The 24493-nt window shown below is 37.0% G+C and overlaps 1 long non-coding RNA gene across 1 annotated transcript; it reads left to right on the plus strand.

Annotated features, from left to right (window-relative positions):
• LOC108920595 (uncharacterized) lies at nt 1–24493 on the plus strand. The gene is made up of 2 exons (XR_001965002.2): nt 1–666; nt 23507–24493. It is a non-coding gene; the product is annotated as an uncharacterized LOC108920595 (long non-coding RNA).

Below are 24493 nucleotides of genomic sequence, written 5' to 3' on the forward strand. Positions count from 1 at the left end.
TCTCGGTAGGAAATTCCTTTTCCGCGGAACATCATCATGTCATGTTGGGCCAGTGGAGCACCGCCCCCCGCAGCCCAGGGTACCATCGTGTTTTGTCTAGGTGTGAAAAAGGGCTTCCCCAATCGGCCTAGTCCCGAACACTGAGCGGCTCATCGCACTGCTTGGAGGACTTCGCTTGGGTGCTCTATTCGTTCTCTAGTCCTCACTGCAGCTCTACACATGCCTCACACATGCCTCCGTACACTCGTCACCCCCCCCCCGCGGTGCGCGCACTCCCGGTCCTCGAGCCGCGGGGACCGCGCGGTGTGAAGACACCCTGCTTATCGTGCGGGCACGTGATCCAGCGCGAGCCGGGCATTTTTAGGGTGCACGGCTTACTTTGTGTTTGAGCTCTCGTGTTCTGCCATCATCATCACCACCCCCCACAAGTGCTGCCCGCTCCGCCTCCTCTTTTCGCAACATTGACGCAATGTATAAATACTGGAACAAAAGGACAACTTCCTCGAAGCTTGCCGAAACTGCATTTAAAACAAAAAAAATAAAAAAAACAATTACAGTGAACCGAGAGCGTTTGGCGCATAATGTGGCCGTTTGTAAATGGGATTGAATAGTGACGTTCCGGTCGGTGGAAGGGAAGCCCCTTTTCGGCTCTTCACCGGCGCTCAAGTAAGTGTCATTAACTATTCTTCCTCACTCTGTCTTCAGTCCTTTTCTTCTGCTCTTCTGTCTCCGTGTGCACACTGACAGTGTTGTATCTAAGGCAGCAATCGTGGGAGTTCCTCTGTATTCAAATAAAGGGCAGCGATTGTAAATTTCGATTTTTTTAAATATAGCTTTAAAATGTCAAAAGTTGTTTTGCAGGGAGTTCCAAAGCTAAGGGTAGCTTACCAGTAAGTAATACTGTATGTAGTTCGTCAAAACTCCTGTAGCCTAGGTACACCCAACTCTTGGGCTATCGATATTTGCATGTTCATTTATTCCGAGACAAATTTAACCGATAAAATGACACACTTAGTTTATAAATAGGCTACGTATTCATTTAAAAGTTAGCGTCATTAGTACTAGTAAGAGAGGAATTTAGCAGAAGCAGATGTCTGTGCTAACTAATTGTTTTCGTTTACTTTACCCTTACTAAGTCTTATGGAGAAGGTTATCATTTTGATACAGGAGCATGTTGATTTGACTGTTCATTTAAGGGGAATGTACAATAGTGTACAGTGCTATTATCGGGCTCAAGTCTGATTCTATATTTATCATCTCACAGAGGGAGTTTGTAGCGCTGGCGCGCGCGGTACCGGTTTTGTGAGAGATAAGCGTGTCATTGGCCATCCCGCGCCAGATGTACACACAATAAATTCATTAAACCGCATATGAAGAATTTGTCATGCTTTTGGTGTGGGTCGTACCACTGCTTCGGACAACACATACACACCCTGCGCTGCGAGGCGGTGATTTCGTTCACACACAGTGTGAACAAAGGACCGCGGCCACTTGCGTTCTGTGCGAGCGGCGTTAGACAGTGGGCGCCGTGTTTACAATAATAACAGGAGCGTTGTGACGTCATGTGACGAACAGCGCACTCTGCCAATGAGATACGTCTGAAGCGTCAGCAACATGCTAAATTTGGAAAGCGGTTACATCATCCGAGAGAACTCATATAGGGGCGGGACTTCCGCTTGAGGTAAAGCCCACAGTAGCCGGAGTGTTGACTGGCGCTCGTGGAGGCTCGGTGATCCCAGCTAACGTACAGAACAAAAGCACCGGCACACACGTCTTACAGTGTCATCCTTGCTTTAAATTTTGCACTGGCTTACTTTTAATTACTACACTGTAGTCGCTTAATTTGTTGTCAAACATGTCTTTCAGTATAGGGCATTTTCTTTTGATACCTAACATAAAATACTGTGTATGTATGTTTACCAGTTGCTTAGTCGTATAGACGACACCTGGCACAAAGTTTGGCCTTTTCTGCCTTTTTAATATTGCAGTTTTCCTTTAGAATGATTACAGCCGTAGTTTTGTTTTTTATTTAAATTTCCAGCTGGGCTGTAGTTATCTAAGAATGGTCGACAGTGTGATTTAAAGGATACGCAGCTTTTGGGAAGTAATCTGTAATGATGAATTGCACGTTTCATTCTCAGAGGGGCACGATGCCAAAAATAATAGGCGGTCACGTGTTTTTGTTTGATATGTACACTGAAAATTAAGATAATTCAGGCTGTATTTAAAAGTAATTATGTAACTGTCGATTTATATGCCTTTGGTTTTCCTTTGAACGTTTTTCTGATGATTTTAACAGATAACAGCTGTAAATTAGATTTCAGTTTGAGTTTTCTCCTGGTCAGTGGCTGTCATTGACTGTCTCCAGTGATGAGTAAAAAAACAAAGAGTTAGGCTACATGAGAAGGTAACGCAGTTTGGCAGAGGTTTTGATTTAATTAACCATTCAGAATCATTGCTGTTCTTGCGCTTTTTCGCATTTGCGCTGTATTCGTGGTCTTCTTATTTACTGCTCGCACACTGTGCCGTGTTATTCGTTGTTACGCCGGTCCTCTGTTTTTCATGTTTGGCACTGAACCATTACAAATTTTTGAATTTTTCACGTAGTATAGGCAATAAAGTGTTGTAAGTCTGAGGAAACCCGATACGATGATTAATTATTATAATGAATCAGTATACATCTTTGGTCTGATGGTGGCAGTCCGCATTTCCCTTTCTTGTTGAGTATTCATATTGTTAAAATTGAAATGTTCTGCCTTGCGCAAACCATTAACTAGGGGAAAGATTGTGGAAGGATAATGCAAAAACTGTTGTTACCTGGCTGGCTGCATGAATGTGAAATTGACTACTTAGCCATCAACATCAAATTGTTGGAGAAACATTGTTCTGAACAGATCATTTTCTTATCATTACAGTACTGCAGCAAGTAATATTACTGATAGTTGACAGTTCAAGTCAATGGGATGACCCAGCTGTGTCTGAATCACCCCTTTGAAAATATCTGGGTCTAAATAGATAAAGGAGTTGGCAAAGCGGCACAATAATTATTTCTATATATTTCTCTTTATCACTTACTTCATGAGTAAACGTTAATTTTTAAGTATGTTCTTTCCACATTTCATGGACTTTTTTAACTGATTTACCAAGGGGACCAAACTGAACTGGGTTTTAACAGTTCTTGTAAGATATGTGAGGGAGCTGCTTTAGCAAAGCTGAGGTGTCCTCAAGTACCTGTAAACAAAGAGGAATGTTGCTTATTAATTTGTTTGGCTGCAACTTTAACCACATTCATACAGTTTACACTAGGATATTTTTGATTATCTGTAAAAAGCACTTCTCCCTTTTTTGAGTGAGTGTAATGATAAGGTTCTGTATGTGTTGGCACAGTGCCTGAGGTAAATTGCCTGATGAATAATGAGTTGATCTTGCCCCATTCCCCTGTATTGGTAAGATGCCAATCAGAGATGTTCGGGAGTATGTTATTTGTATTTGACATTTTGTGTATGTAACCCGTTAATTTTACAGTCAGCCAAGTTCATTTGCAACTAAGTACAAAATGACAAATACCAATTTATTCCAGAGCGCATAGAAAGATAAGTGAAAGTTTGAATGTTTTAGTCTTATAAAGAAAAGCCGGTGTTTTAGTTTGATATTATAATCTTAAATTATTTATGCCTAGCTATTTGGATGTAGACTGCTCAGAAAGGACACTTTATGTGCATTTCATTTTTTTTTTAATATGAAAAGGGTGGTGTGTATTAAATTATGATGGAAAACAGAATTTGTTTTCTGACTACAACTTTTTATCAACCCACTCCACTATATTAAATGAAAGGATTTCTTTCTAGAAAAGAAACTACAAAGCTAAATAATTTTACCATGCTTGAGAACACATCAAACATTCTCACTAAATTTTGACTTGTGATATGTGTTCTGATTATCAGCACTGTTAAGGTTTTCCCCAGACAGAGAGAAGATGTTAGAAGGGTCAACTAAAATCATTAGTCATGGAATAATCAGTGAATGAATAAATGAGTGACTTATGCAACTAGCTAAGTGGTGTCTGTTGAAGAAGGTTAAAGGGCGCTGTTGTATTTTCAGGGTGACATGTTGCTAACTATTGGTTATTGATAAATGTGTTGTTGCTGAAGTGTGCTGGCTTGGTCCATTGTAGAATAAGAGGCGGACTTCATTCCCCCACCCACCCCACCCTTTACAGAATCACAAGGGTGCAGCTGCCACAGATGTCTTTTGCAAGAGGAACACTGTGGGGGAGGGTGTCTCCTCCCTATTAATAGGGGGAAAAGACTCATGACCCCCCCGCAGCCTCCTCACGCTCTGCGATCACAGGGAACCATAGCTTTGTTTGAAAAGTGATGTGGGGGAGACGATTCTCTCCATTTTCGGTAATCTAGCCGGTTTTCCCCTTTCCTTTATTGTGTGAGCCTTAACATGCAACCTTTCAAACTTTGCTTATACAAATCCACTTAACTGCAGAGTTAATTTATTGATAAATACTTTATTATCTGAATACATCAACCTTTGTCATATTGTGGAGGAATTGGGTTACAAACAGTATTAAATGTTTTTACAGGGGTTTCACAGGTTGTCCTAGGAAAATCTCATATTTAAATTTAATGTACTTTATTGACATCATACACATGCTTCACTTGCAAGTAAAAATGCTTGTTTTGGTTTAAGACCGTAAAATATGCTTTGGTAAAAATATTTGCTAAACAAAAATACCACACGTGACCCCAAGAACAAACTGCATAATAATGTACAGAGGAATAAAGAAGAAGACAAAAACATGTCTAGTCAAACAAAATGCCATTCAAGAGAACTGCATAGTGTATAACAATGTTATGTTTTTGCTTCATTATAGCAGTGAAGTTGTACTCTACACAATGTTACTGTTACAAGGACTACATAAAATAGGCCTCTTGAGGGAGGGTTAACTGGATAAGTATTATAAAGCTACAGCCTGCTTTTGCTTCTCTGTTGTTTTGACAAGGTAAACCCCAGGTTGACTAGTTTGTGCCTACTGTGCGATGTTGTGTATAGCATGTATTTGTGTATTGAAGACTTGGGGGAATTTTAATAATGAGTGATGTACTATCTATAGAAATACTCGATGACTGCCTAACTTTATGAGGGCACAGGTCTCCGCAGCAGAGAGCCTCAAGGTCTGCAGTTTAAGGTAGTTCAGGGTCACAAGGAACACATTCTACTGAAACTGCCAACAGAGACACACTGACCCACTCATTTCAGCTGTATTTAATATGAGGCCTGGGAATGATCTACATAAAATTGGATTGCTTCAGACTAAATCAGGACCAATACAGGAACTGTGACAGAGGTTTTCTTTTTGTGTCCATATGTTCTACAGATTGTTCAGTGTGAAGATGAGAGCAATGTGTCTTTCTAATATTTTTCTCTAAGTAGTCAACTTCAGTCTTGCCTTGCCAGTAGGGTGGTTGAGAGACAATCATTTGCTTCGTCATCCATGTTTGCTAAATAAGTGTTTAACAGGACTCTTCTTTTCGCTGAATTTCCTGTCCAAACCAGTTTACTTGGAAGCAAGCCATTTTTCAAAAACCATTTCCTTATGTCACTGCAGATAACAGCACAAAATACATGTATTTTTTTTATTTACGTTGGTGCCTTTACCATAAGTTTCCTTTTTCTTAATTTCATCCAAGAAACAGCATGCAGTTACACAGGAAAAAACTAAAATAAACTGCCTAAAATATGAAAGTTCAATGTTCATTTTTTAAAGCACAACTTGTGTTTAAACAAATGTGCATGGTACCTAAAATATGTAAGTGTGCTCAATGAATGTACTCTCATTTAGTGCATTTACAATGTTGTAAAACATCACCCTGCATTTGTCCTGCCTGAGGTGTACCTTGTTCTTGTCTGATTCTTGTAGGCCTTCTGTACTGGCTGGGGAGGTAAAAGACATCTAGCCCAGTCTGCAAGCAGATTACAGTGTTTCCCCTGGGGATGGGAAGGGATCTCATGCTGCATTTGCCACTTTAAGCACTGAGTATGGTCTATGTGTGCGCCACCTAACCATGCAATGCTGAATCCGTGGATTCATCCTTTGTGTGATTTTATAGTGTAATGAGGAAGAGATGTACTTTCAGCTGTTCTTATTAGGGGTTTTTTCAGTCACAATGGAAAGCCTGTTGTAGTTTCAGTTAAAATTTGGTTGAAGTTAGTGAGTAATGGGGGGTGCAGCGGGTTAGGCCGGTGCCCGCTGTGCGGCGGGTCTGGGGCTCGAGCCTTGCCTGGGGTGCCTTGCGATGGACTGGTGTCCTTTTCTGGGTGTATCCCCTCCCCCTCTAGCCTTATGCCCTGTGTTGTCGGGTTAGGCTCCGGTTTGCCGCTACCCTGCTTGGGCAAGCGGTTTCAGACTGTGTGTGTGTGTGTGAAGTTAGTGATGTGAATTTGTAAAAGTTATCTTTGGCTACTACCTCCAGTACAGGTAAACGTTTCAGTAAATTAAATAAAACTGTGGCACACAGAGATGACTGGCTGTTGTAAGTACATATTTGCAACGATGCTGCCATTCCGCACCTTCAATTTATATTTCCAAAGAAGCTTGGGCTGGCAAAGGCTAACTGCAGTGAATGTTCAAGCCAGGATTGCAGCTCAGGATTTCAGTTGTACTTTTCTAACTTTAAATTGCTCAAAATCTTTACAAAGCTGATTTGTACCGTTAAATTGGAGTAATGTGAGACAGCTGTCAGAATGATACTTATTCTTAAAATACTTCTAGCCCTTCTGTAAGTTTAACAGGCCTTTCATTGCAGACCATATTTAAAATCCTTCATTTAACAAGGATACTATGGAAAGCAATTTGGTGTGTACTTGTCTGTGAGCATTTTTACTGTAGCGTATCAAACTTTATTTGGTACACTGTTACACGTTCTGACAAAAATTTTGTCCTGGAGGAGTACAAATTAGATATCTCATACTGTACATTTCACAGAGTTACTTTTGAAAAGAAAAACCCTGTCTGCAAAGAGGATGTCGAAGACTTTGACATGGCGTAATTACTGCCGTGTGCTACACTGGTCTTGGTTCACATGGAGGCAAACATATGGCCAAAAATAAAAGCTAGGGTGTCCTAACAGTTAAACCACTTGCACTCAATCAAGAGCCTGGAATGACATCAGTGTTGCAAAGACATATATTCAAGAACAGAATATTAATAAGAAAGTGATGAATAAAATAAGTTGCTTCGGTGGACGTCATGTGGCAGGAGCAGTAGGTAGTGAATTGGTTAGGACTGGTGCCTTGAAATCTCAAGGCCTCTGGTTTGAATCCCGCCTTCAGTACCCTAGGTCGAGGTACTTTTGCTGAAATGAAATGACCCAGGAAGAATATTCTGCTGTAATAATTAATAAATCGCTGTAAAGCCGATCCCTAACAGTGCACGTTGCCTTCGATAAAGGAAGGTTTAATGTTTCTGCAGTACTCTTGAGCAGATACGGCTCTTCAGGAGAGGTATTTCAGTCACTGCTCAGCCTTTTCCCTGTTCAGGCTGTCATTTGTGATGAGGCTCCCACGTTCAGCATCAGCCTGAGTGGGCTGGGTGTGGCGCGAGGCAGGGGGCACGCAGCACGTTCCTTCCAGGCCGCACGGGACAGGTGTCGAGTCGGCCTCTAGCCTTCGGCTTCGCATCGACGCTAGCCGGTCCAGCGCGCGCAAACTAAGGCAGCCCCACACATTGCCGCTTTATACTTCCAGCAACCGTTCAGGAAGCTCTAGTAACACGGAGCAAACCTAGCTCCTACAATGTCATCTTGATGTCAGTTCCTTTAGTCTTGAACCTTTGTTTAATCTAAGAACTCCCGAATTCAACGGCTGTCCCTGACAATAGTACAGACTCGTCCCTATCCGTCTGCTACCGTCTGTTCCCTACGGAAAAGGATTCCGTGACGGATTTTACTGTGAGCCCGCGCGAGAACGAGCGTTTTTATTCTCTGCCAATCGGCGGTGCGGGAGCTACTCCCGGCATGCCCGCGCGGGGAGGGCGGGGGCCCGGGCGGCTCTGACGAATTTGAATGAAGAGAGTGCCTTTCGGCGCCATTTTCGAGTGGGGAGCGATTATATCAACAACAGGCACAGAGAGCGGCAGCGGTGGATGGGCGACTCGACAACGAAGTGTTTCATGTCTATTTTTATTAGAAAAATCAAAGAAACATTTTTTTTAAAATTCAGAAAAAATTTTTAAAAATTATGGACAGTATGAAGAAGCTTACTGGCGGCCGTGTGAGCGGAAGACTCGGACTAACTGATTATTTAGCAGACAAGACGTTAAGAGAAGAAAGGATATACAGGACTTGGCTGTTGATACAAGAATCCAACGTCTAAAAAAAATCTTTAAAAATAAACACGTTCTCCTAAAATATTTTTAAAATTTTTAAAAATTGCATCAAAGATAAGTTGACCGGATTGGCGAATTTGTACGTTGGCTGACGTCCATTTATGTGTTTTTTGACGTTAAATTTGAGCGGGAGCGCAGCGGTGCTGTGCTGAGAGAGAGAAGATCCGGTCGACATGCTGTCAGCGCACTCTCTCTCTTACTAGACAACATTTATTGATGCAGAAAAACCTCCGTGTGGCCCTGATTTCTGTTTTTTTTTTTAATATTTTTTTTCTCAGATAGGCAAGTAAATTGTTTTTAGTTTAAAATTAGTCGTTACCCTTGCTTTTTTTAAAAAAAGAAAAACGAAATAACGTGTAGCAGCGTTTTTTGAAACCGTTTGCATCCTGTTTTGAAAAAAAATACGGACTGTTGGTTGTAACTGAGGTAAGTTGTTGAACTTCCATTCTGGTAAATATCACACATGGCACCATGGTAGACTTGGTATTGGCATATGATTCAGACATATGTCAGTGGTTTCCCATCATTTGTTTATATTCAATATTGTGTACTATTTTGAATTATACAGATCGATTTGAGAAACTGACGCCTGCTTGTGTCGTTAACCAGCGTGTGACACGATGCTGGTGTAAATGTTAGGTTGTGTTCTAGTTAGCTCACTATCTAGGTTATGTTCCTCATCACTTCAGCCCACATTTTCTAGTATTTCATAAGACCGTTTTTGGTCTCTGACTCATTTCTCAACGTAACCAAGTGCAGCATTGTCACATTTAGCGACACAGTGTAAGCTATTTTTTAGTCATATTTAGTATATTTAGCTGGGTGCTAATCATTGTGCTCCGTTGGGCCGCTACCGGCGTTGTCACATAACCCAACTTACTCGAGAGTTGCCTGTTTGTGCACACTGAGGTGAGGCCAGTTTTGTATACCACTCGCGATCTTTTTTTTTTTGTTTTTTTTTTTTTTTTTTCCCCCTCATGATGACGGGCCACCACTCACTCTGACATGTATTTTCGCATCGCGATTGATAGATCTTATGGACTTCTAGCCCCGCGATGGCGGTATATCGTGTGTATATGGTCTCTTATTTGAGTTAATCTTTCACTTGGGCAGCTCTTTCGAAGGGTGCGGAGTGAGTCTCAGTCTGCTTGGCTGGCTTCTCTCTTAGTTTGTGGGCTTCCTGAAGGCGTTGAGGTAGGTATGATATTTAGATGCGCTCTGACTCTGAGGTGAAATGCAAATGGTGAGGAAGTTGCTGTGCTCGTTTGTCGAAGTTATCACGGCCGCTCGGGCAGACGAGACGTACTGGGAGAAACAGCCGTAACGCTGGAGCAGGTTGACCGGCGGTCCGTCCGTTTGCACAGTGTAACGTCCTAACCCCAGCATCATGTGTCCTCCTTCTGTTGGATGGAAGTGGCCCCGTTGGACTCGGAGGGAGTGGACGCAGTTTGTAACTGGTGACAGATACAGAGCCGAGCGCTGCGTGCGTGAGTGTGTAGCAGCGTGTGAGTGTAGGTCACTTGTTTGGGAGCTGTACAGTGGTGTCGTGTGCTGTGGCGTTCGCTCCGTCGGTGGCTCTCCTGTTAGCCGCCCTGTTAGCTGTGTCCTCCTGGCTGATTTTCGCGCTGTGGGGTCCTCTCTCATTGACCTCTCCTTTGGAGAAGGCCAGCGCCTCCGTGTCTCCACAAGGACACCGTGACCACATTGGGACACCCTTTGTGAACCTCTGTACGAATTAACCGTACTCAGCAAAGCACAAGTGTGCCTCCAGTTTCTGGGAAGAAAGTTATAATTTGATGAAAAAGTTTCAGATATGGGAGAAGAAGCTGAGAGACAGACTCTTGCTTGAGAAACACATGACCAGTAGGAGCCTCTTCTTACATTACAACTTTTAATTGTAATTTAAAAAATCTGAAAGGCCCTTTACCATTATTTTTAGTTGTTTAAACTAGTGTAAGATTACCTGTTTCTCTTAATATGCATTTACACATATGAAGTATTTAAAAAAAAAAAAAAAAAAAAAATAGAAACCTGCCATCTGGTCACATTTTGCAGTGTTGATTCAGAGGTGGATCTCTCTGTCCGCTTTTTACGAGCAGTTTGGTTAACAAGTAAAAGACTATATTTCATACAAATGATCATAAAGTGTTATATGTATGATTCACTGTTTTAAACATGTTACCACCTTTAATACTTTAGATAGGGCTTAAAATCCTTCACTGAACATAAGATGTAAATGAAATTCTCAATACAACACTCTCACATTTGTTTTCCTTTGTGAACCTATATTACACATTTTAAAATGTTCTTCCTGTTGTGTAAGAAAATTATTGAAGAGTTTTAAGTAACACTAGACCATATCAGTTGTAACACACTGAACTTTCTACTTTTCACTCAGGTTTTAGACAGGTGTAATTTATTAAAAATTTTAAAGTATATTCAGTTTCCAGTGAAATTTATATTCCTCCAGATCAGTATCTCAAACTTTGTTTTCCAAAACTTACTCATAGGAACCAGCTGTTTGATCCATTATAAGATGAAATGATAATAGGTGGCATTTAGTTATTTTAATTTTGTAAAATGTTGTGGTGTATAACTGTAGTGTAATGTTAAATTTTTAAGCAGCTGATAAAGCCAGAAAATTAATTGTGATGGGCATATTTGTCAATTTAAAATCATGGCCTTGTGCCAGAATTTATCGAACAGTAACATTTTTGTCAATAGTGTAAAATATGTTGTATTTTTGTTCTTGAATATGAGCCGTTCATTTTTCCTAACTACAAAAAGGCATTCAACCAAAGAGATCACTTTGACACCGCAAAATTGAGAAGGTGTTGCTAGGTTATTTCTTGTTAGAGAATGAGCTGATTATTCAAGGGCTGCTCACTGATAAGCTTGTGTATGCTTGGCAAGGAATATGATGCTCTTATAATGTACATATAATTTATGACATTCAATGAAGAGGAAAGACATGATAGTGAGTCAAAGCTTGCGCTCTGGTTTATGGTAATTGTCTAATTGATTTTCCAAACTGGTACAGTGTCCCCTCACAAATTATTTCATAATGTAACTGATAGAACTTACTTTTGCCAGTTAATTCCACTTTTTCTGTGGCAGTGATAGATTTAGTTTAATATTCAAGTGATCTCCAGATTTACTTGTTGCTGGCAAGTGTTAAATATACAATTCATTGTTTTAAAATTTTGACTAACAAGTTTTTGAAAATGTCTGTCGTTGAGGTTATTGTAGGAGTGCTAATTTTTAAGAGGGTGGTGATGCTGTTAGCCCCATTTCTTGCTAAACCTAATCTGTGGTTTGGCATTTTTTGCAGTTGCATTTTATTAATATGAGCTCTATTAGGTAGGTTGAATGTATTACATGTAAAATTACATTGCTTGCACTGGCTGTTTTGGCTCCAAGACAGGATTTAAAATTTTCACGTTTATATATATATTGTAAACCTAAAAGGCTAGGCATTCATGTTCAAATACTGGGTCTAATTATTTTAATTGTCTTTTTAGGACATATTTACACTGCCAGTGTCAAAATAGTGTTTGATTGCATTGGCTTATTTCCCAGCTACAATATCATTTTCTATGAAATAACACCACTATGGTTTTTCATAATGAAATTACTTCGAAAGTGGAAATGGCACAGATTCAGTACTTCTGCACCAGTCAACCTCATGTTCACATGTGTGGTGGTTTGTAAGTTTGCCACCTCTTAACTGTAAAGTATTTATATTTGCTGTAGTTGTAGTTGAAGACTTCATATGTGCCTTGTAGTTTTTATGTACATACCACAAGTAAGCAGAATGCCAGAGAAAGGGATCATAATTATGGTTGTTAAATGGGGGGGGGGGGGGGGGGTCTTGGTAAGGTTGACTAGCTTAGTCAGTGACAGGCTTAAATCTTGTAAAACCTTAGGTGTTACATTGAGATACTGTGGCCAAAATATGAAGTATATTCTCTCTAAGTTTTCATTACTTTCACTTGCTTACAATACATATTTAATTGACCTAACTGTAGTCAGTGTAGGGTTAAATTTCTTAAAATATAATTCCAAATTAATTGTAAAATGTTTCTCAAATGTATTGAAATATAATTTTGTGAAATTTAATTTTTAAAGATGTTTTGAGAGTGCTTGATCAAGTTAGTTTAGCAGTGTAACAATAGTAAGGTGTAATTATCTGTCTTTCTGTGTGGTACTTTTGACATTGTAATTCTTGCAAAGTTTGCTAAAAATTGACACAGCTCTGACTGGTTTATCTTCGACACAGAATAGTGATTCATTCTATAACCACACAAGGTTACAAATTGACTAATTGCTCATATTTCTATTTTAGCTAGAACTTGTAATCATTTTAATATAGAAATGTGATTTGTTACAAGTTTATTACTGTATGGAGTACAAGTGATGGAGTATTATTTAAGGCCTCTTAAATGTTTGTTTTGAAAAATGAAAATTAGCCCATAGCATTGCGAATGCATTCTGTCTTCCTGTTGGTGTGATTACACTTTGTAATTATTGTGTAGGAAATTAGTTTCTGTTCTTTTCTGATAAATATGCACACCAGCTAAATGTTTACATGTGAGTAAATTTAAGGCATTTAGGTTTTTAATAAAATTTGAGGTAGTAAGTGAAGTTGAAAGCTAGTGTACACAGCCTATTTCCTGATCTCTCTTGTTATCCTTTCCTAATGCTTCACACTCAGTTTTTTCAGATTAACCTCTATTTAAGGTTTTTGCAGTGTGGTCTGGGCATTTAGTCAGTAGAAAGTACTTATGAAACTTTGTGAATCACAGGAGAAGTAAAGCATGGATGACTTTCTTTTCCTTTGCTTTCTCTTATAGAAGGGAAACCACTCCCTGAAACTGCCAAACAAAGCAGGTTGGTGCTGTCAGATTTATATAGGTGAGGAAGTGTCAGAAGAACAGATAACCCACTGTGTCTGCAGGGACACATTTCCCTGTCCTTTATCAGTAGTTTTGAATTTTAGGATGATATTCTGATCACTGGAAAAAGTTATGGATTATTTCCTCATCTTGAACATAAGTCATCAAAACAAAATCCTAAAGTGTAACATTTTTCATGTGTGGAAGATTTTGTTCATTGCCAGTTTAGAGTATTTTAAAAACAAGAATTCTAAACTATTGGTTTAGATTATGTAATTCTATTTTTCAGAATAATAAATTTATACACAGATTGGTTGACACTAGAGACGGAGAACCAAATATCTAATTTTCTAAAGCTATTGCGTCAGTCATAATCCAGAGAAGCTGAAGGTATAAACGGCTCTGAGTTCCAAGGGGCAAGACACATGGACCGTATTCATACAGTACACGTATGATTCATTGAAATGTACAAACTTTCCTAAATTTGCATGTCAAGTATTCCTTAAGTGTCTGTTGAATTTTATCTGCATGTATTTGTTATACACACTAACATGTCTAAAGTATACATACTGTATGCACTTTAAAACTTACATAGCACATGCCCAGTAGTTGTAGAGACCTCGACCCACAAGTATATTGTCAAGTTGCTTTAGTCATTCTAGTTACTGTACTATTTAAATTCTCTATTTAAGGATTCAGGACCCCCCACAATTGTGACTGGTGTTATGATATTAAAATAAATATTTTGTTTTCCCACTAATTTGCTACTTATTTGGTCAAACATTCAAGGGTGTTTGAATCGCAGTGGCATTTACACGATTGCACAGTTTTGATGGTTTTTCTTTTTTCTTTAAGAGATGTGTAATTTTTAACTGAAACAGTTTACATGTGACTTAGTATAAGTTTTGTTTTTTCTTTTTTAAATTAAATTACATGTTTAAGTTAACATTGTGTGCTGAAACACAATGTAAATTCTTAGTTATTGTACCTTTCTCCGTGTTATGTCTATCACTGAAAACCCGATCTTGTGTTCTTAATTTATGAAAAATTTTTCCTTTCTTTTCAGTTTTATCTTAAGTATAAGGCTAACAGTCCTCAACTCTAAGAGAAATGCAAAGTCAGTGCAATTAAGAAGTAATTTGGGTATGTATTTTTTAATCCCCTTTTTAGCCCTTTCTTGTGGTTAAAATACACCATAAAGACATTTAGATAAGAAAATTGGCATATGTAAATTATGAATTGTAAATGAAAACATGTATCATTCCAGTATACTGGCAAAATACAAATTTTAACATGTTTTAATATGTAGTATTTGATTTTAAGTGACTTTTGTGGAGCTAATACAGATCAGTTCAGAATAAGAAAATGAGTACACAAGTTACTAGACCATGTGGATTTTCAGTTTGTTTAGGAGATTTTTGATTGCGAAGTCCTTGGTTCACCAGAAATATTTTTTTCAGAAAAAAAGTCATGATTAATGCCTGTGAATGTAACTTATATTAGTATGAATATCTGAATAATATGATATTATTCCAAATGGAATCTGAAAAGAGTAGATTAGGTACAGGTAGGAAATTTGATTATCCTTGAACTGTGTAATTTTATAGGGCAGGGATTGTAATGTGAAACACATTACTGCACTTAGGCCATTGCATTATCCATCCAGCAACAGCCATCCCTTACTTTCACTATAGAATTCAGCTTGGTCTTTTTTCTCTTACCAAAATTTAATGGTTACATACAATGAGCTTTTTATTAATAAGTTCAGACTAATGTGAAATGCACTTGGGGGTTTAAGAGTTTCTTTTCATGCATTACATGTAACAGGTGATGTGTAAGAGAAAAATATGCACAGAATGTATGTAATTTACCTGTCAGCAAACCCTTATATATAAAAGTTACAATGCAGAACTTTTCTCATCTTAATTAAGTTTTGTGAACTTAGCAGGAAATGGCCCCCTGTGTTTCCTGCTAACTTGTGACTTGTGTGTTTGCAGTCTTAACTCTGACATGCTTGAAAGGCTTCAGTGGGTTTGTCTTTTTAAAACTGCATGTTGTAATTTGCAGTCTTATTATTGCAAACCCAGAGTATATTTGGTATTGTGTAGTTGGAAGCAGTATGTAGTAGCATTAAACCTTTGTATAAAGCAAGATATTTTCTCAACATTCATTTTTGACTATGACAAGTTTACTTTTAAGGTAAAAGTAAAACCTGTGCACATATTGGTTTGGTGTGTGTGTGTGTGTGTGTGTGTGTGTGTGTGTGTGTGTGTGTGTGTGTGTGTGTGTGTGTGTGTGTGTGTGTAAGGGTGTGCTTGATCCCAAAAAAAAAAAAAAACTGATATCACTACATAAAAAGACACTATGCAGAATTGCATAAGCCACAAGATGTTTGCTCTTGTGTAGATGAATGATTGTATCTTTGCACCTGTGGGTCTACGTATGTCACTGCATTGAGTTGTAGTTGTGGGTACAGTGTTTTGAAAGTTTATGATTCACTGGATGTGTTATGAGAAATTTAAATACAGCAATGAGTCTATGTAAATTCCATAACCGAAAAAGTGTGACCTGCTTCTTTAGTAGAAAATGGGTTTTTAAAGTTAATTAGAATAACTACAAATAGCAATTCTGGGGGCTGTATAAGGGGTACAGTATTTGATGTTACAGTACAGAGCATTGTATTCTGACATTCTTGTCCTAAGATTATGTGAAATTAGTTTAGTTTCACAGTTTTTACTTTACACTTAGTTGTATGATTTCATTGGTAGACGATGTCAGATTTCACATACGCATGTATTTTAAGTTTATGCTAATTTATATTTTGATGTTCTCTACTGCTATCCCTAAGATGAATCCACACCTAACTTTTTTAAAACTAACTTTAAGAAGGCATCTATAGTCTTTTAATGTTTTTTTTAATGTTTGAAAAGATAACTGCAAAGAATAACAGTGAAACATTGGGTCTACAAATGTTTTTTTTTTTTTTAATTGGTTTGTAGTGCCCATATTCAACAAAATTACTATTTTTGGATACATTTTTAAAAGCACTTTCGCAAGGCAAGTAAAGTACAGGGTTGATGTTGATGGAACCAATTGTTGATGTAATGCACTTTTTTTTTTTTTTTTTTTTTTTGGAAGAGATGTGTCACTTTGGAGCAAAGCATCTACCAAATGAATAAATGTAAATGAGAGAAGTACCTGCCATTGACTTCTAGGTAAACAACCTTAAATTAGAGGCTAGTTAATGGAATATATAAAAATAAGTTTGACTATATAAAAGTAAATCAGGAAGTTTACTAGATGAATTATGGACATTCTCAGGAAGGTTTTGCAGCTCTGTATTAAATTGGAGATTTTTTGATAATTCAAAATGTAAATTCTAAAATTTCTCTGTTAGAGATCTTCAGATAAATTGTTTTGTGCAAGGAATGCTGTTTGTGCAAATAATACATCTTGATCATCTTAAGAGTACAGTCCAAATGAACATTTTATATTTGGCCATTTTGTAGTAACTTCCACCTTGCAGTATAAAATTTGATACCATCAGAAATTTGAGCCTAAGGTGTATTTTGAGGACTTTGTAGAATCAGTATTTTTAAAATTGGCAAGCATTTTCTTGAATATGATTTGTGCTATTACCTGTCATTTTCTAGCCATTATTTTTAGGTATGTGACATTTATCCTGTATGGGTGACTAGTGTCATACTTTGTCATGATTGAGAAAATATGGTGCCAGTATGATTGTTGAAGATGGCAAATGTGCACTGTGCCAGTTTGAAAGATATGCAATGAAAAGAGGATTTTTAAAGAATTTTGGAGAAGTATTAAATGTCTGCTTGCTGTTTTAAATCAACTGCATTGAGAATGTGTGGGGGCATGTACCCTCCATCACTGACATTTGTGTTGAGCAAATACATCATTAAGTAAACTGAGATTTTGTGAAGAGAATTGCACTGTGCTTTTTTTTTTTCTTCTTTCTTGGCAACACTTATCTGCATACTAAACATCAGTTTTACTGGCCATGCCCATGTTTGTGCTTTTGATAGACCAACCTTTTTTTTATAATTTTCACTGGAGTAGAAATATTATCACTTGACGAAGGATGAAAGACTTGATGGCCTTGGAGTTGCATTGTGTGCGTTAGACTCACATGCATTGCTGTAAATACCATATGTGGTAGCTGTTTAAAGTGGCAAAGATTTGCCTTCAAAAAATACAGTAAAGATTGTACCATACATGTTTGGTATATGTTTTAAAAAAGTCAAAATGTTATTTTTCTACTAGTCTGGTAGATTTAGCATTTTTATAAAGTTTTCTGCAACTTCATGCTGTGTAATATTGTGTGTACTTAATATACTAAATTCTTGCTCTTGACAGCAGTATAGTACAGGTTAAGTCTAAAATAACTGTCTGAAGTTAACAGGTTTATTTGAACTGTTTTTTTTTTTTAAAAAAAAAAAAAAAACATAAGTTCAGAAACTTCCTGGCTCTCAGGGTTGGGTATATGTGTATTTCTACAGCTACTGCTGCAGGTGTTCAGCTTCTGTACTTGAATGGCAGTTCAGGTTTTTTAGTTTCTGTTTAGTTGTTCTCCAGATACTACCTAATTTTTCAATTGCTTTTACAAAGCAGTGCTTTTGTGAAATAACCAAACTGTATAGCTAAGCAGGTAGTCCCTTTACTTTTTCTTACTGTATTGCACCCTACATCATGTTGTCTCTTTGTAAAAATTGATTTTTTTTACGTGTAATGGTGTGATCATTAATTGTCTGTCCTTCATGCAAAATGCCCATGAATAAGCTCCATCAATACAAAATTTGACACCTTAATAAATTTTATCGATCAGTTCATAAGAATCAAGTGAACATGTGAATCATTTAACAAATGATTTATTTTATGTATGCCACAGTTATATTTGCTCTTTGCTCCAGGACTAAATATCCAGACTGTAAAAACCAGAGGTCTTATGTTATACAAGAAGAAATCTGAAATGGGTCTTTCTGCAATGGCACCTTTAAAATGTCACTGCCTACAGTTTAAGTTTGATAAAATTACCTTTTTTTTTTTTTTTTTTTTTGAAATGCAGTGTTATTTAGCAGTGTTCAGCATGAGGGTGAACAGTATGGGATAGGTCAGTGGTTAAGACTTGTTTTCAGATAACCTTTTCATGTTTGTCTTTTGGAGGCAAAGTTAATTCAGAGAAAGATTATCTGACAAATGTGTCTCAAATGATCTGACTTCTAGCATATTTAATCTCTAATCTTGGTCCACTTATATTGGAACAAGGCTATACTCAAGTTGCCTCACCTTTTGTCTTTTTTGATGTTTCTGTATTTGCTTAGTCTTTTTTTGGTTTAAACAAAACAATGTGATAAATAAATGTAAATTCTGCAAAGGATAGTTCTTATAGTACTTTATTCTGGATAAGAGTGCATATCTGAAATATGCTTGTTTTTCAGGTCAAGGGCATATGGTCATCCCGTCACAACTGTTGAAATGCAAGCCGACGCACTCAGAATCACTTGGGCAACCAACAGCACTGCAGTCGTCGTCCTGAGGTTTTCTAGTATTTCAAAAGTAGTTTATGTAGTAATTACTAAAATTTAATGACATACAAATTGTTTATTGTGCACAAGTCTAATTTGTGCTGTTTATGAAACAAGCCAATGGCTTTGTAGATGCTCTTCAGCTGATCTGTGTTTAGAAGTGATTTAAAGTGAGATGTTTTTTGAGAGCATTTGTCATATTTACTTAAATACTGGTTGTACCTGAAGTCACACCCACAAACGGAAGTGATCAAATAAAACTTTAATTTTAGAAAGTATGGTAAAAGTGAGTTTCTCACATCTCTTACCATCATTAATTTGTCCTAATTACTACTAAACCCATACTGTTAGTCAGTTGTCTACTGAAACCACATCTCTTTGACATGACCTGGAGACAAGATTTTTGGTTTTGGTTTCACTAAACTCAGCATTGGAGTAATTGCATTACAAAAATTATAAGTAATGTATGGCTGTCTTGGTGTTACTCATAAGTTTTGTATTGTCAGGATGCGTGGTTAAAGTAGAATTATAGTGTCATCCTACACCTTTGTGTCTTATATACACTGACATTTGTTCATTTGGCTGGTTTTCTCCAAAGTGACTTGCTTGTTAAACTTCTTAAATTTATGTACCCATTTATGCAGCTGGGTATTTTTTTTTTTCCCCTGGAGGAAGGCAGAATACCTTTCTCAATGGTACTACATCAGATGATGCCTGTAAACTGTACTATCTCTATATTCAATGTAATTCTGAAATACATTGGACTGTAGATATGAAACAACTGTATGAAGCAAATACATTTTACCTATATAGGTGGAAATTATTTTTCATTAATTTGCTTTGTGTAAAAGAATGGCTGAACTCGGTGTTTACAGGCTACAGCATGTCTTAAGCCCTTCAGTTTCTTAATCATTCATTTCTTCAAAACTGTTTAAACTGTAGATTGGCTATGAGCATTTTATTAGAAATCTGTTTAGTCACAGTTTATGCCATACCTAGAAATTTCTTATACATGCGCTATATTTTAATTCTTGTGTTTATGGTTTATTTGTTGATGGTTTCACTTTAAACTTGTGTTATGTATTAAGGTTTATTTCATGCAGTGCCACAAATAGGCATCCATTTATTTTTGACAGCAATTATACATTTTTCAGAATTCCTACCAATGTTTTACTGTGGCATATTTCAGTGTTTACTAATACAGCTCAATTTTACATGAACATTTTTTTGAAAAGATGTAGGATTTATGGTTTTTTTGGTTACGTGGAAACTAATGTTAAGTTGTTGCATGGAACAGCAAGGTTGCTCTAGTTGCATGGGGTTGGCAAAGTTTTTGAAAATTTTAATTTATAATCCCATTATTTACCTGTGTTGATCTGAGTTATTTTGGAGGGATTTAGACCTGTCTAGCCTTGAGCATGAAGTTCTTGACAGGAGTGCTTTTTGTTATTAGTGTAAATGTTTTCTGCTCTGCCTTCAGAGGGCAGTGAGAACAAAGGAGTTTCAGATGACCACATTTAATTTTCAGGTGCTTTATGTGGGCAGTTGTACAGGATTGTCACTGAGCTCCATTCCAAAAAATGAGATGGTGTTATGTCATAGAGCATTCTGATTGCATGTTCTCTGCATGTTACACAGTTTGGTACCAGTGCTGACATTTTCCTGTCTTTTGGCTTTTTTTTTTTTTTTTTTTAATTTTTGCGTTCTACCCAACTGTCTTCTACTGAACAAATCACCCAAAAACATAATGTCTTAGCTAAAATATTTTCTTATTTTGTGAATTAAATTTTTTTGACTTTTGAGTTTACATGTAAATTTGCACAAATCTTGAGTAGCTTGACATATTGAGAAAGAAAGTACATAACTTGGTCGCAATGTGAGAAACCTTTTATGTCTAGAGTGCTGTGTTGTGAGGTCTCATCAGTGGAAGGAGCTTACATAGAAATCTTCATCTCGGAGGGAAACCTGCACACATCTACATTTGCTGTCAACATGTGAAGTAGGTTAGCTTTTACAAAATATCAACTTTGTAATTAACATGATCTTGACATTGCTGTGCTGAAAAAGAAGCTTAATATATATGGAATGTTACATTTATGCACATTTAAGAAGACAAATTTTGATTCCTGTAAAACTGCTAATTTGTCATTTTGAGTGTTCTGTTGAGCTGATGAACAGGAAAAGTTAGTGTTTGGTAGAGTTGAAGAATGCACGAGCTGTTCATGAACTACAGTGGTAAGGCTGGGAGAAGGGGAAGGCTGCAGCTTCAAAGTTATATTCGGTGATGTCTGACGGGTTCACAGACAGTGCACTTGTGGAAAAGAGGGGAGAGGTAGCTGGAGAAGTACAAGTGCATTTAATCAGCAAAGGTGGAAAACAACTAATGAATGATTTTTGCTCCTCTGCCTCAGGATGAAAATCTTTGCATAAAAAGAATAAAATAAATTCAGCATACACTACTGGCAGCTGCTTGCTTTATGCAAATGTTAATTTGAGACTGCATATCCTTCAACCTAGCAATGAAGTGGAGGCTGATAATTCACATGTGCACCAGATACCTTTCATATCAGGTATGTGGGTTCAGATGTATATGAGATGTGGGTTTCCTTGGTAATTGTTAAATCTTCTAGAGCAATATGTATGGGATTATTTTTTTGTTCATTTCAGTGTTAATGTTGGAATACTGTGAAAATTGTCTATATGGTAAAGGCAGGTGTGTGGATTTGCAGACTAAACTTGATGTATTTTGGGGTAAAGCAGCTTAGACTCTTCAAATTAATAAAATTGTGATCATTTTTTCAGTGTTACAGAAATGAGCATTTATTTTGTTTCTACTTTTTCTACCAGTTGTGAATTGGAAACAAGGGCCTTGTTACTTCAAATGACCAAGTATTGTTTTCATGCTGCTACGCATGAGAAGATATCCTACCAATTTTATTATGAGGCTGGTGTTTCTGTGAAACACAAGCCAGTGTGTTTTCCTTCAGCTTAAATTTACCCTATGCATATACTCAAAAATCATCAAACTTTGAAATGCTAGTTTGTCTCTTTCCTGAACTTGTCATATTCCATTCTGTATAAAACCAGCGATCAACAAGGGTTCTGGTGTAGATTTGGCCAAAGTCATCTGTTACTATTTTAAACAGACTTAAATTACTTTTTTGCATTGAAACTTGTTGCATCCAGAATGCCCCAAAACTTTTCCTGCTTGCTAATTGTATAAGTTTCAGCTTGCAATAAAAGCATTTTGTCAGTGTTGTCAACTATGTGGTAGACTGACTAGGTTTGAGTACTTTCAGCAGTAAAAATGTATTAAATCCCCAATGTAAACTGTGAAAATATTTGCTGTAGTAGGGACAACCTAAACTGATTTAATTTCTGGAAATGAGGAATTTCTGATGTATAGCATGTATAGTAACAGTTAAATGTAACACATCGTCTTACCCTAAGAAAATACAAATGATTTATAACTTTTCAATAATGATTTTGACATGAGTGAAATGTATAATAGTGTGTAATTAAAGAAAATATGACATTAGGGTGACGTTTATACCTTCAGTGTTTATCTCAAATGAGCTAAAGAATATAAATTATTGATTAAAAGTACACTTTAATATTTTGGTGTGTAAGTGATATTTCAGTGTCTTCATTTTGTCTATTTACTTATTGACAGTTGTGGAAATTGCTTTTCTTTATAATTAATGACAGATTCATTCTAAGTAGTAGGGTTTATGTAATATTTAGCTTGGTGTGCTGCACCTATTTTAATGTAATAGTACATCTAAGAAAGTATAACAGTTGGAGTTGGTCTATTCCAGCAGTTCACATCAGCTCAAGAAAATTTGTGAGTTAGCACTGCTGTCAGCTAAAGTTAATTGTTCATTGGAGGAGAAACGTGATGACTGTATTATGTGCATTATGATTACTCATTGTGGACATGAGTATTTATTTCTTCACATATCTTCAGTTCTGTTGGCAGGATTGGTGTGCTTTGCTAACCTTTGCCTAATTGCAAGTCATTTCAACCCTGTATCTAATGTAACTTGATTTTCAAGAAAGGTTTCCTTAAATCTACTAGTCAGTAGCTGGTCAGAATTAATCTGGTCAACATTTGAGTAGATATGCCCCCTACTGGTTGGAGTAAAATGTAGTCAAAATACACACACACACACACACACACACTTTCTGAACCGCTAGTCAAAATATAGTTTATTAAAATGTATCAAACTCAAAATGAGGTGACAAATTTTTTAATGCATATATTTAAATAATTCTTGGTACACCTTTTTGCTATTATGTGATTTGAGAAATGTAATGATCTGTTACCACATGTGATTGTGATTAAATTTGGTGCATTTTCTCTGTGCTAAAATGTTAAGAACTGCCAATGGAACAACTTTGCATCACTTAATGGAAAAAATATCATTTTATATACAGATTTGTTCTGAGTTTTTGATTATTTTCAAAGGTTTATATATAAAATGTATAATTAAAGGTTAACACTGAGTTAAGTTGCCATCGTACTCACATTGGTTTTATTGTATGAAAGCAGACTTCATTAACTTAGAATATAAATGATCTGAGTGTTAAATTATTTTGTTTGTAAATTTCCTGCATGTATGGGAAATTTTCATGCTTGTCTCTTTTTTTTTTCCTCACCCCCCCAGATGGCATGAAGTCCAGGGGATGGTGTGGTTATTTGCAGTCCTGCGGTGCTGTAGCAGCACAGAATGGTTTGTGGGTTACACAGGGGTGCAGACCATGCTGTGCTGCCGCAGTAACGTCTGGACAGTGACTCCACTAGCAGCAGGGAGAAAGGTATGTAAGGTTGAGTGGAGAGGCTAAGCACAGATGCTCAGTGCCACACCCCCCCAACCCCCATTGGCTGCCATGCTGTAGCAGCACGTAAATATTGGAGTTAAAACACTGCTGGATGCCTCCAGTATTGATCGTGCTGCTGGAGTAAAGCTGGCCGTTGTTGCTGGTTGTCATTGGTTGTCAGTCTGTCCTGTTGTGGATATACAGGTCATCAGACCTCAGTGGGTGCTCAAAAGGCAGATGCGGAAACCAGAACCCTTCCTGAAATGCATTATCGACACAGGAATTCAGCTTTTCTTGTTTATCAGTGGCATTTAAAAGCTTTGTTTCTCAATTATATTGTGATATTTAACCAATGTGTAAGAAATATAACAATCACAGATTAATTATATTTCATGTACATATCAAATTGAATATTCTCATGTTTAATGATTTTTTTGCATTATAAACAGTTATTTTGATAGTGTAGCAATGTAATGTTTTTGGCTGTATTTTGTTTTTCCATCCACTTAAACTGGCTTATGGCATTAATCTCTTTACAGCTGTAAAGTTTTAACTTGCTGCTGAATAGTTACTGTTCTATTTGTTGTGTCAAAATATTTAAGGCAGAAAATACTATTATGCTGAATGTGCAGAGCTGAACAAAGATTTTTGGTTTTCTGTTACTAACATATACTGACATTTTGTATACATAATATTCATTATTTTTCTCCAACAAAGTACTCTTCATTTATCGAAATTCAAACAGTTGATGTGTTTAAAGGAAATGTCCAGTATACAAGGAATGTGAGATGTACACCTAGTGACTTTGAATATTAAAATTGATCTTGAACTTT

The sequence above is a fragment of the Scleropages formosus genome, chromosome 14 (genome assembly GCF_900964775.1).
Source record: "Scleropages formosus chromosome 14, fSclFor1.1, whole genome shotgun sequence".
NCBI lineage: Eukaryota > Metazoa > Chordata > Actinopteri > Osteoglossiformes > Osteoglossidae > Scleropages > Scleropages formosus.